This window comes from Calliphora vicina, chromosome 1, assembly GCF_958450345.1.
Source record: "Calliphora vicina chromosome 1, idCalVici1.1, whole genome shotgun sequence".
Classification (NCBI taxonomy): Eukaryota; Metazoa; Arthropoda; class Insecta; order Diptera; family Calliphoridae; genus Calliphora; species Calliphora vicina.
The window spans coordinates 166,431,166-166,445,803 of record NC_088780.1 but is presented as its reverse complement, the minus strand read 5'-3'; the positions used below and the strand labels follow the sequence as shown (position 1 = coordinate 166,445,803).

Sequence of the window (14,638 nt, the reverse complement as noted above, 5' to 3'; positions counted from 1 at the left end):
TTCGTTCGGAATGGTTTCAATTCCGTAGTTTTTATTCCGAGCGATTTCGTTTTCGGTTCTTCAGATTCCGTGTGATTTGTTAATTCAAAAAATATTTAATAATTCTGTATTTCAGATTTTAATTTGACAGCGTTTTTTATATTAAAACAAAAGTGAAGTTTTTGGTTCAGAAATTGATTAAAATTTTAAGAAAATCAAATAAATACAAACAAATATCAATTCCACTTTGTAAACTGAAAGTGGTTTCATTCCGAAAGAAATTTTCGTTTTACCTTTTGTGAAGAAGCAAATTACGGAATTAATTCCACTTTCCATCGGAATGTAATTCTGTGACAGGCCTGATAATACAGAGTCATTGTTTTCACTGATAATACAGAGTCCGATTTTTTCATTCCAAAATTTCACAATCTATATTTTTTCGTTATAATTATTAAATTTCGATATGTATTCGGAAAATTTTGTGCCGAATATGTGGCCTAATTCAATACCGAATATTCCAGCATTTCATTACTTTCTCTATTAAAGCTGTATATATGTATGTAGTAACATTAAATATTATTACGTAATAAATAAAGGAAAAAGGATATAATATTAAAACAAATAAGCAAAATAATGAAAGTAAAACTACTTATAGTCATTCATATTGCTCTATATTCCCTTTCTCATACACTATAACTTAAATACACAACGACAAACCACAAAAACTTGGCCAACATTACTTGCCTTGTTTATAACAAAATAAATATAGCAATCTCTATTAAATTCCAGCTAACTTTCTTGTCGTTGACTGTATAATTGTGAAAGTAGTAGTAGTGGAAGTGTGGCATGACATCATAGAAATTAAACTGTTTCTTTTATTCCTTCCAACTAACTGTTAAGTTTGTTTAGAACAACCATAAAAACGACAAACAGGCGTCAAAGAGTCCAAAGGATTTTTAGCGATTTTATTTTATTTTCTCTTCTCACACTCTTGCTTTTCTTTAGCGATTTGTCATACAAATATAACGACAACAAATGAACTAAAAACTAGCATAGACAAGTTTTATACTCATACTAGGACAACATTAAATGTATAAATACGATGAGAAGAATAACAACAACAATATGTAAAAAAAAAAAGAAAAACAACAAATATATTAGGGATTCCCCTATCAGTACAGCAAGTATAATCTCGAGTTCATTTAGTTGGTCTCCATTGGATAATGTTATCAGATGAACGTATGTCACTCTAGAGAAACTAGTGTTTTAGGAAACAAGTTATAAAAGAATAAGTATTACTTAAAAATTCGAGATTGGAACACGGTTTTTGTTTTTAATAACTCATATGTCATTTGGAAGGGTACATTTCTGTCATTTATTCTCACAAAGTTTTTTTGCTTCGAAAATGTCGAATTTTGTGCAAACAAAGTGTCATATGGGAGAAGTTTTGCTTTACTTCTTTAATTTGGAGAAAAATTTCGCTGAAGCACACCGTTTGCTTATCAAAGCTAATGGTGAATATGTTCAATCTTGTTCAACTTGCGAGAGATGGTTTGTGTGGTTCAGAAGTGGTGATTTTGACACGGAATGATCGCCCAGGACAGCCAAAAAAGACCAAAAATTGGAAGTATTACTCCATGAAGATTGTTGTGAAACTCAACCAGAGCTTCCAAAATCATTGGCAGCAACTCAAGCAGCAATTTCAAAATGTTTGCAAGCAGCAGGATTCACTCAAAATTAAAGAAATTGGTTACCATACCAATAGAATCCGAGAGACCTTGAAAGACTATATTGCAGGTCCGAAATAATGAATCATTACTTGCGATGAAAATAACATCCATTACAATAACCCGAAGCGTAAGAGATCGTATGTGAAGCCCGCCAACCTGCCGAATCGACACTAAAGTCAAATGTCCATGGCGCTAAGGTAATTATTTGTATTTAGTGGGAGCAAAAAAGTTCTATCTATTATGACCTGCTGAAATCTGGCCAGAACAGGGGGGTTACTCTCTATTACTCTCTATTGCGATGCGAAAGAAAAACTGAACAATTGGTACCCTTTACTGCGTTTTCTCATCGAAAAAAAATGTGTTTAAAATGTTTTTATTTACAAATTTTGACATTTCATTTCGCTATTGTTTATTTTGTGGTACCAGTGTTGCTTATTTTTCAACTTATTTTGCGAAAGCGTTTGCATATACGACACAGAATAATAAAATGTATTTTTATCGCATTTACCTTTCGCATCGAACTTGCTTGCGCATCGCAATAGAGAGTAACCCCCCAGGGAACTTCTTCACGAACGCAAATGATTTGAACAAAAAACTCCCAGAATATGTGGCCAGACATGAAACAGTAATATTTCATCATGACAATGCGCGGCCACATGATGCAATAACTGTTAAAACGTATTGTTACGTTTTAACCTTTTCAAAATGTTGGTTTATTTCCTTTAAATAAACCGGATACTTTTGATTGCAAATAAAAGCCGTTTAGTATTTTGAAAATTGTAACAACTCTTTATTTATTTAAAATGTACAACAACAGAATTAAATAGTCACTCAATGTTTTTTATACATGTTTATAAATTCGAAATACAGACACACTTTATAATGTACACGAATTCACTTGAAAAACACAGCACACTTTAAGGCACTCAGTTGATGTTTATTCGAATAGCGTCTCTGATAAACTCACTAACAACTGCAACCTCTGCCACTATTTTTAACACTGCCATCTGCACTCTAGATTGCTTTTTAACTGTCTAGAGCTTTCTAATACATAGCCCATTTGTGGTGTACTTTCTACAATGTTCTTTAACTGAATATTCGAATTCGAATATACGGTCGCAGCAAACAGCGTTGCCATACTTATGATCAATGGTCAACTGAAAGATTTTATTCAATGTTAATAATGCCCACAGATATGTTACAGTTTGCTATTACAGCACTGCTATTTGAAAGCATTATGCTACTTTTAAATCAGCCGTGTTAAAATCGTTATATTTGAATTCAAGTACAATTTCGTAACAGTATTTAGAATGAAGTGGTTGGGAAGTTTTGCCTCACTCACTTTATAGTCCAGACCTTGCCCCGTCCGAATACTATTTCTCTCTCTGGGATACGCTTCACTTTGGAATAGAATATCCGATATTGGCTTGATTCGTTCTTGACCTCAAAATATGAACAGTTATTTTGTCTTGGAATCCATATGTTGCCAGAAAGATGTGAAAAGGTCATAGCTAACAATGGCCAATACTTTGAATAAATTTATATTGTACAAATGTTTCAAAATAAAAGCTACAAATTTTAAAAATTCCCGAATTTTCATCAAATACTGAACCCAGCAAAAATATTTTGAAAAACATTATTTTAGAATGAATTCAACTTTTATTTTAGTTCAACTTTTATTTTTTTTTGAGACCACCTTAATGTATATATTGGCGAATATGATTGTGTCACAATAAAGTTGGTTTTCAAATGTTAACGCATCTTTGTATGATGTAAACAACATAAGTTGTATGTACAAGAATTTATGTACACACAATTTATTTACATATGAATGTACATATGTATATATGTTTGCTTGTTGTATATAACACAATAATCTAAATTTTATATGTCATTTTTATTAAAATATTGTGTGTTTTTTTATTTTACAAAAAAAAAAAACAAGTGGGAAATATATTTTAAGTTGACCTCGACATGCAAGCAAAAATATTTGCTGTAAAAAAAAACAAATTATGAAAAATTAAATCAATTTATAGTGATTTGTGTGTTGGTAAAATACAAAAAAAACATTAAATGTAATGAAGATTTACATTTTTAATGACACATATATTGTAGAGTCTAAAAATAATTGACATTCTTAATACATACATATAATATAATATAAACTTTGCAATTATTCAATAAAGAGGTCAAAATCAAAAAAATCCTTAGGACATTTTTTTAGTGTTTCATTAATATAGTTAAAGGTTTGTTTTTAAATTGGCAGCACTGGTTTCTATAACAGCTGATTTGACAGAATCTCGGTTGTTTCCAGTCGTAAAGTAGGTCTGGGTATATTAACAACTCGCGCGTCATGACGCGCGAGTTGTACGCGTCATTTGCAATTATTTTTTAAGTGCAATCATACCCGTTTTTTTTTGCCTTCGACAATTTTGCGTCTCACTCTGACACGTGTGTGATGTAAGGCTTCGTATAACGGTTCCTGTTTTAGGTCGTTTGCACCAACCGCGTGTCTTTTAATTTGATAAACCCTGGTGGAGACCATTAAAACTCTTCGTAACTGGTGGAGTACTAATTAAAACTCATATCGTGAAGTCTTTTAAGCGTTCCAGCTTCCTATATGAAGATATAGGTCGACTAGGGACTTACTTAAATCGTGTGGTATACCCTGGCGTTTTGGTTACGTACCCTTGCCATCAATTTTGAGAATTCAAAAAAAAAAATAAAAAAAAAAAAAAATAATAATCTCGGTTGTTTTGAGGTTAGTTTGGTTGGCAATTTATCATGAATAGACTCACACCAAAGCAACGTTTGCCAATTGTTCAAATTTATATTTTCCCGATTTTAACCAATTGTCGGTCAGAATTTCTGTATTATATACATCGTTGGAAAGGTCTTTGAAATGTATAATGGGTATATAACTTAAAAATGCGGGATTTTTTTCACATTTTTAGCTTTTATTTTGAAACATTTGTACAATATAAATTTATTCATAGTATTGGCCATTGTTAGCTATGACCTTTTTCCATCTTTCTGGCAACGTATGAATTCCGTCCAAGTGAACTGCTCATCTTTTGAGACCAAGAACGAATCAAGCCAATATCGGATACTCTGTACCAAAGAGTATCCGAGTGTTCTATTTGGATCGAAGCAAATATGTAGTAGTCGGACGGGGCAAGGTCTGTTCTATAAAGAGGGTGAGGGAAAACTTCTCAACCACCTCATTCCAAATACAGAGCATTACTTTAGCGCCATGGATATTTGGCGTTGGTGTCGCATTCGGATACTTTGTTCTGAAGTGAAGCGTATCACAGTAAGAGCGTTCTGCATCGATCAAAACAAATCATGCCATGATGGAATTTTACTGACCACATATTCTGGGCGTTTTTTTCGGCTAATGCTCGCTTTAAACGAATCAATTGTGTTCGTTACAGATTCCCTGTGATTGTCTGATCAGATTTCAGCAGCTCATAATAGATAGAGCGCTGTTGTTCCCACCAAGGGCCATGGATATTTGGCTTTGGTCTCGATTCATCGCAAGTAATAATTTGGTCGTACTTTTATAACGTTCAAGCAGCATTTCAGACATACAAAAGGTCTCTCAGTTTCAATTCGTATGATATCCGATTTCCCTGCTTTTAGATGAATCCTGCTGTGCTCAAGCGTTTTGAAATTGTTGCTTGAGTAGCTCCCAATTTTTTTGCAAGCTCTTGTTGAGTTTGACAACAACCTTCATGGAGTAATGCCTCCAGTTCTTGGTCTTCAAACTTTTTTGGCTGGTCTGGGCGATCTTCGGTGTGCTTCAGCGGCACTTTTTTCAAATTAAAGGAGTTAAGCAAAACTTCCCGCGTATGACGCTTTGTTGGTACAAAATTTTACATTTTCGAAGCAAAAAAAAAACTATAATGTTCAACAACTATGTGAGAATAAATGAAAGATATGTAGCCTTCAAAATGACATAAAAGTTATAAAAAACATAAGATACGCCATCTGTTGCAAATCCGTTATTTTTAAGTCTTATACCCAATATCATTTTATATATATATTGTCTGTGTACATTACTTATTAATTGTGATAAAAAATCGGGGAATTCGATTTTTGCTTATCTTATCTCACCCAATTGAGTATCGGTTTTCCCGATTTTAAATAACAACTGAACCAGGATTATATCCGATCAATCATGTTTGTTAGTTATTTGAGAGCTTCGGAAAGTTAACAGTAACTGATTGTTTTAGTTCTTCTAATAAAAAAAATGTCATTGCAGCAATATTAGTCTGGGATCATGGATCACTTTTAGTTTTGATCGCTATACTACTAATACAATGCAACTGTGACTTTTAATTATTTCTAATTATAATATATTCTAATGCCTAAAGAAACATACACATATTTTAAGTAAAATAAATACTTTAAGACCATTTAAGAGATAACAGCTAAGTTTCAACATTCATATCGCTGTTGTAGACGATAAGATATGAACAAAAAATAAAGCGATATAAACAATTCAACAAAAAAAAATACAATAATAAAGAAAAACTATTGAAACTAAAGCTACATGTATAAGTAAATTATAATTTATAAACAAAAAAGTTCAATGTTTGTAATAAAGAAAAAATTAAAAAAAAAATTATTGTAAAATTGTAAAAGAAAAACGTTGAAAAAAGATTAACAGATTTCATTTCACAGCCACAAACAAAAACACAAAAAAGTGAGTTTTATGCCAATGAAAGTTATTTAAAATCTTGTTGTGGCAGCAGTTAACACTTTTTCATTTCGTTTGGTTTTTAATTATTACGGCCTGCCTGTTTGCCTGCCAGCCAGCCAGTCAGGCTGTATAGTTGTTGTGTGTGGAATAAAATTGCTGACAAAAATAATTTTGTGACTTAAAATGTTGAAAAGTACTTGGGTAAGCAGCGCAAACAGCCAGTCAGTCAGCCAACAAATAAGTGAATAAATAAATATGTAGTTGGTTGTGTTTTGTTATTAATAGTGGCGTTGAAGTAAATTTATTAATTTTTTTGTAAGAAGAGGGGTTTCGTGAATAAATTTCTAGATTTCTTTAATTTTGTGACTAGAATATTTATTTTATTTGTTTAGAAGTTTCAGAATGTTATAAATTTAACTGCATACAGTATGGACAAAATCAATAAGGTAGACAAAAGTTTTTTAAAATTAATATAGATCCAAATGTCCTTAAATCAATGATGGCATTATAACTTTTGACATTTTATCACCCCTATCGGCAATAACATGTGAAATTTTGTTCCCATGAAATATTCATTTCCCTCGAAGGGAAAATTGCTATCGGCAATATCACGATGAACTTTACATTCACAATAGTTGATTTTGTTCGTAACAGCTGTTTATTGTTTACAAAATTCCATCGAAAAATTTCACAACATGGGGAATTTTTTCACGTGAACAAAGTTGATGAACGAAAAAAGGAAAAGGGAAAATATTTCATGTGAAATATTGATTCGCGATAGAGGTGTATATTTTCAAATACCGAAATTCCTAAAACGACAAAAATGTGTTCCAAAAACTGAGTTTTTTTTTAGAAAAAAAGCCTGTGACGTTATTTACTGTGTGATAGTAAGAATTTGCATTTTTAGAATTTTTTACTCAAACCTAATTTTTTTTTAAATTGGCCAAGTTTGGATAAGTCTGGGGGGACTAGGTCCGCTTAATTGAGCCTAGTTTTACTTACAAGCATTTGCATAATGTTCTCTTTTGGGATCATATAAAAATTTTTTATAATGCCGAAGAAAATTTGTTTCTACAAAAGAAAAATATAGATATTTTCATGACACTCAATAGAAAATAAATTCTCAATTATACAATTCTTGTAATATGAAAAAAAAATCAAAATCAAAGTTTGACGTTATAGGAATAAATATTTAAAATTCTCGCTAGTGATTCTACCTTCTACAATTATTGTATCATGGGTATTTTTTTCGACAAAAGAAAAAATTTAAAAACATAAATTCCCAATAATATCCACTATAATTTGTAAGTAGATCAAAAATACTTTAAATTTGAACTGAAATATTAGATTTATTCAACAAGGTTCTATTTGTATTAAGGCATATTGCAATTGATAGTGTTTCGTAACTGAAGCCGAGGGACATTGAAAGACGATTTTGCATGTCCGAAATGAAGCTTGAACGCTAAAAAGAAAAATTTTTTGCTTCAAATCATTACTTGCGATGAAAAATGGATCGATTACGAAAGATCGTATGTGAAGCCCGGCCAACAAGACAAATATCGCGCTAATACTGCCCATACACAACACCATCATGATTGTGCAATCAGGTGATTGTGCCAGCTAATTGATCGTGTATGAGCTTGTGGTGTGATTGTACCAGCCGCTGGTGCATCATTATTGAGCAATGAAGTGATTGTGCAATTAAGCTTGAAGCACACATTACTCCAGCATGCTGGTACAAAATTAATTTTTTACCAAAAATTGTGTGGAAAAGATTGTAATGAATAATGATAAACAAAAACGAAAAATGAACAAACAAAAAAAAAGACGTATTTGCATGAAGAAATTGCTAGAAAACAAAGGAGAACTAGGACACACTAAACTTCTAAAAGAAGATGGTACATTTTTCTTCTCTGGAACATTCCTGATCTTCCAAAAATAGAGTTTATCGTAATACCACAACGAAGACTCCAAAACATCATCTGTTCCTGCAGTATTCGAAAAACGTTGATTTTTTTTACCATTCTTGCTCTTGGCTCACCTCTTTCAATTGTTCTACCATTTTATTGTAGCATTGGTTTTTTAATTCATAGGCTAGGCATTGTTTTATAAACTTCGAAAAATTCTCCCCAAAATATGTTTTTCTTTGGCCTTCATATTTATTTTTTTTTATTTTTTGATGTTTATGTCTTGACGATTTAAATTTTATGATCTAATTTTACAACACACGATTCAATCATGCTGGTTCAATCAAAAAAATATCAAACTATTTTTGATAAAGCACCAGCAGCTGGTACAATCACACCACAAGCTCATACACGATCAATCAGCGTGCACAATCACTTGATTGCACAATCATGATGGTGTTTTGTATGGGCCCTATAAGAGAATTCTAAGTATTTGGTGGGAGCAAAAGGAAATCTAAACAGAACATCAAGGGGAACCTGCAACTGATTCGTTTGAAGCGAGCATTGGCCGAAAAACGCCCAGAATATGCGGCCAGACATGAAACCGTAATATTCGGCTGTGCCGAATCTTATAAACCCTTCTCCAAATTATACTTCAAAATACAAATTTTAAATATTTTTAGGTAAACAATTTATTTGTTTTTTTTTAATTTTTTGGAAAAAAAATTTTTCGAATTGTTATTTTTAAATTTAAAAAAAAAATTTTTTGTTTTTTAAATTTTTTTTTTTGGTGAAAAAAATTCGAGTTAAGAAATATTTTTTCCGATTTTTGACCCATTTTAGCTCCAACTTACTATGGTCTTACGTTTGTCGTGTGCAAATGACTTAGTAATCCGGATATAGGTCAAAAATAGTTCAAAAATCGAGGTTGTCCTGGTTTTTTTCCTCATATCTCAGGCATTTTTGGACCGATTTTATTGATTTTAAATAGGAAACTTTTCGAAAGCATGTCTGACAGAATTATTGAAGATTTGGATCCCGAAGATATCGGGGGTCTTCAGAAAATTGATTTCAACAGACAGACGGACGGCCGGACATGGCTTAATCGACCCCGCTATCTATAAGGATCCAGAATATATATACTTTATAGGGTCGGAATATTATATTGCCGACTACTATTTGTTCGATCGATGCAGAACGGTCTCTCTCTACGCTTCACTTTGGAACAGATTATCCGATATTGACTTGTTTCGTTATTGGCCTCAAAAGATGAAAGGTGGGAAAATTTAACACTGGCCAATAAGTTGAATAAATTTATATTGTACAAATGTTTCATAATAAAAGCTAAACATTTAAAAAATCCTGCATTTTTAAGTCATACACCCAATAAAATAAGTTTGGCCAAAACATGTCCTTAAGTTTAAATAGAGAAAAAAAAGATGTGACACGCAGTAAAACTATTTCGGGGAGATTTTAAACTTAAAACAAAGTTCGAAATAAAATTATATTTCAATTGCTTTCATTAAATTATATACAAAATTTAATCTTACCTGTTTTTAAACTGCTACTAAAAATAGTTAGTTAAAGTTGTTGTTTTTTTTTTCTTTTTTCTTAAACTTTTTTTTGTAATTCAATTACGATCTGTTTTAAATAATTCTATTTTTATTATTGTTGAACATAAAATTTAAATTAAAATTAAAAAAAATACAAAATTTGAATCGATTTTATAGATACGAATTACCAGCACGCACATACAATGTTCATTTTGTACTAGATGCCGGTTTGTTTTACATTACGAACAGTTCATGGGCAACGATTTATAAGCAAGTATCTGTGACTTGTATTTGTATATGTATGGTTGTATTTACCCAGCAGTTTGGTAAGTTGTCAAAGTATCCCTTATAGATAATAATTGCCAATAATGTTTGATCACTTGGTTGACTATGTACTCTTTCTAGTGCAAAGAGAAATCAATAATTTATACATCCTCAATACATTTCAGGTAAAATAGCGTGTAGTCAATTGCCACTTAAGTGCCTCTAAGTAACCTAGAGTGTAGTCACTTTAAAAGTTTATTTCGAATTGCACTTTTTTGTGAGTAATTGGTACAAAATTGATGTAATTATCATACAGTTTATTTTCTTTTTGCTTAAATATACTAACCTCGCATGTAACCTAGCGTAAAGCCAATTGTCACTTTAGTGTCTCTAAGTAACCTAGAGTGTAGTTACTTTAAAAGTTTGTTTTCTACTGCATTTTACAAAGTAGTTATTTTACCCATCAGAAGTATTTTATCCACCAGAATTAATCGGTTATTGGACTGTCTATGAAATATCTTTTAAACTGACTATTTGAGGTCAATTAGCACCCGTACATGTTAAAATAATTAGTTATTTAGCTGATCAAGTAAACAGTTAAGTTGTTAGAACTATAACTGGCTCTATGTAGCCGGTATATGAATCTAATGAGTTGACTACTTTGGGCCTATTAGCAGTTTAGGACATACAAGTGTTAAAGTAACTAGTCGCGTAACTACTTATGTAATAGGTAAAATCACTAGCTCGGTACTGTCACCAAAAACTGCTGGGTAGTTTAAGCAACCATACATTTACATTCACATGCATTTGGCTAAAACAATACATATTGCAGGTTTATAGACGTGTTGCAAAATTTCACAAAAATCACACATTTTTGCCACAAAAAAAAAACAACACTCACTCGCTCACATACAGAAGCAAAAGTGAAAACTAACTGTAAAAATTTTAACACATTTTTTTATTCAGAAAATTTAATTTTATAGAAATTTCTAAACATTTGCTTTTTTTTTTTGATATTAAATGTCAAAAAGGTGTTTTAGAAAAATTTTTGTTTATAATTTCATTTATTTACAAGTGTTACTTTGTATGTTTTTAAATATTTTGTGTATAATATTACACAATCTTGTTTTGCCCAACTAATAATAAAACTACGCCAAAACAAGTTAATTTAATTGCAAGAGAGTTTAGGAAATTCCCAAAAATTACTCCCCGGAATGTTATCAATTACCTAAAATTGGAAATTAATTCTCGAACTGATATGCTTACATAAAACCGTCCTGCTTCAATATAATTTGCCAAAGAACATTTAAATGGTCAAGACCAAGTCAAATTTATTTTCTGGTAGTCCTTATTCTACAACAAATACAACTCTACAAAACCAACATGGATTTTGTTTTTGTAAAAATATTTCCTAGCTGTCAAACGCCAAAAAAAACAGCTGACTGTAAAAATCAAAAACAGGTGTAAAAATAAAATGAAAACGTGAACTTTACTTTTACGGAGAACATCAAATCATTTTATTTATATATTTATTCAATATATAAAGAGTGAGTCAGATAAAACTTATACACACTATTCCAGCCAAAACTTATCCTGGGTCCAACAAATTATTATTTGTTTTATCACGTTTTTCTAAATCTTTGATTTACAACTGTTATTTTGGTCAAAATGGACAGCGAAAAAAAGTATGTGCAGAATTTAAAATTTAAATTTTAAAAAAAAATAGCAAAGGATCTGAAAAAATCATTGTCACACGGTTTCAAAGGCCATTAAATAGTATTAAGAAGACTTGTACATTGAAAGAAACCTGGATTAGAAGGAACAAATATTTATAACTGAAGAAGTCGAACAACTCTTTCGAAGAACACCAAACACTCGATGTCTAATTTTGGATATATGTATAAAAACCTGTCACCATTTGTCATTTGTATCTGAATGGCTTCAATTTCCATTAGATTTTGTTCTATCTTCGTTAGATTAATATTAATTCTGTTAATTCGCAAAAAAAAAATATTTTTTTATTGAATTGGCAATGTTTTGCTTTTTAAATCAAAATATAAGTAAAGATATTAATTAAAACTTGAAGGAAACCCAATAATATTAAACAAAATTCAATTCCACGGAAAGTGCTTTTATCCAAACATTATAGTTTTACACTTTGCGAAAAAGCAAAATACTACAATAGTTCCACTTTCGATCGGAACTGAATTCTTTGACAGCCCTAAACATTCAAGGGATTTTGGAATAATTTTAATAATGAACTTGATATTGGTCTATTTGGGTTAAATCTTTTTTGTTGTATGAACCTTCTGCATTTGTTTTGGAGCTTAAGCATCTTCTAGAGAAAGTCAAAAAACATCACATAAAACTAAGTAAAATAATTTCCGGGAATTCTCGCTGAATTTCCCAGAATTTCGGGATTGAAAATTTTGCGGAATTCCCGGGATTTGTAGTCCCGGGAATTTCCGTAAAATTTATTAAAGAAATAGTAAAATGTCATAAAACATTCAAAGTCGTTTTTTTTGAATTATGACGTTGTTGCAGCAAATGAGCGATATGTATTTGGAAAAGTTTCCATTGTATTTTAGAATTTGTTTAGCCAAATTTCAAATATTATAAAATTGGAGTTTGGAAAAAACCAAAAAGCAGTTAGACAAAAATTCAATTCTGGTATTTTTAGCAAATTGTCAAATATTGGTGGTTGAAAAAGCTATCTACTTATGTCTTTAAAATATTATTTTATAACAAAAGAAACGTTTTTTTTTAAATAAAATTCAAGACGAACTTTAGACAAATTTAAATTTACCCACCGAAACGTTAGTTCTTTAGACATACAATATTTCCTTCCCTGTCACTCTCTCCATCCATTCAACTGTGATAAAACTGAACAAGACTGACATGACTAAAAATAAAAACACAAAGATGAAGTGAATGACCAAACTACAACAACAACAATAACAACACATCAATTGGGGTTGCAAAAACTTGACAAGACAAAGAACATTTTTAGAAATCTTTAAAGAATAAATAAAAAACTCAATTTTATTTAGATAATAAAAAGAATTTTATTTATTTATATTTTGTTTGTTTATAGTTCTAAGGAAGACCCCACCCTTTTGTTGAAATTGTTTATAAAAACAATTAAAAAGAACTAATAACTACATATTCATTTATGTAGGTATGTATTGTACGATGTATATGGGCAGCTACATTACACAGCAAAATAAATTAATAAGAATAAACAATTTATGAGTGGGTATATAAGTATCATATTTCTAAAAAATAAAAAAATACATAAGTTAATAAATAGCTACTGGCTGGACTCAATAGAATTTAAAAGTTGCTGTCAGAATTAGCAAAATATATATTGGTTTTATATGTATCTTTTTATTTGGGGGAAAACAACCCATCTATGTCTGCAATAACCAAATAATCCCTACCAACCAATATTGCATGAAAACCATCCCCAAAACAGGTAAATTGTCCATACTTTCATCTCTACTCACAGACTCACAAAATAAATTTAGCAAGTTAAATTTTATTCATTTTACAGCAAATTGTGATGGCCAAAAACTGCAGATAACAATGATAGCAACAACAATATGGCTAATAGTCACTGACTTGCAACAACAACAAATCCATTAACTTGCACTCACTCTTATTCTCACACACACACACGCACACACTGACTAACTGGCTAACTACTACAGATATAAACACCCTCTTTAACATTTCTTTCGTTTTTGTTTTTGTTATCCATCCATTCATACAAGAACAAAAACAACAACAACAAAAATAACACAAAGTAAATTCACGTCATTCCATGCTTTTTTTATCATTCTTCTTTTATATTTTTTTCTGTTCTACCAATTTTATTCTGTCATACTTTTTTTGTTTTTCTTTATTTGTTAATTATTAATTAAAATCTTGCATTAATTATTTATTAAGTTTGTTTTGCGTTTTGCAATAGGTTTTTTTTTAATATTTATTTGAATAAAAATTTAGGTTTTTACTAAAAAAAATCGTCGTTTCTTTGATTTTATTTAACATTTTTCTCACACACAACAACACGCTTTACTTAACACAAAAACTTTAAATGTGAACATTTTTCTTACATTTTTTTTAATTTAAAATAAAATTTTATTTGTTTTTATGCGTACTCGACCTATAGAAAGAATTATTCTTTCTTTGTGACAACTGATTGCTTTTTTATATAATATTTTTACTTTTTCACTTAACGAGCTGTTTTTTAGTTATAGTTGAAGAAAAAAAAGATTGTTTAATTATAGCAATGAAAAAAATTAGTTTTCCTTTATCTAGTTAATTCGTTTTGCGCAAACACGTTCGTACTAATTGAAATTTACTCTCGGACTGACAAAAAATGTTGCATCAAATTCACTTGGTTGTGTTACGAAAGTAGTAGTAAGAATTTATCATTAAACTTGGCACCACTTATGTTAAGTGCTCACATTAATAATTTGTGAAAACAGTGCAGTTCAT

The 14,638-nt window shown here is 30.6% G+C and overlaps 1 protein-coding gene across 1 annotated transcript in view; it reads right to left on the bottom strand.

Annotated features, from left to right (window-relative positions):
• Mical (Molecule interacting with CasL) overlaps positions 1-9,977 on the bottom strand; it is a 102,469-nt gene extending 92,492 nt beyond the window's left edge. Inside the window, exon 1 of the mRNA XM_065498061.1 lies at positions 9,872-9,977. The gene's annotated coding sequence lies outside the window, so the exon portion shown is untranslated. The remainder of the gene's footprint in view (positions 1-9,871) is intronic.
• Between the last annotated feature and the right edge of the window lie 4,661 nt (positions 9,978-14,638).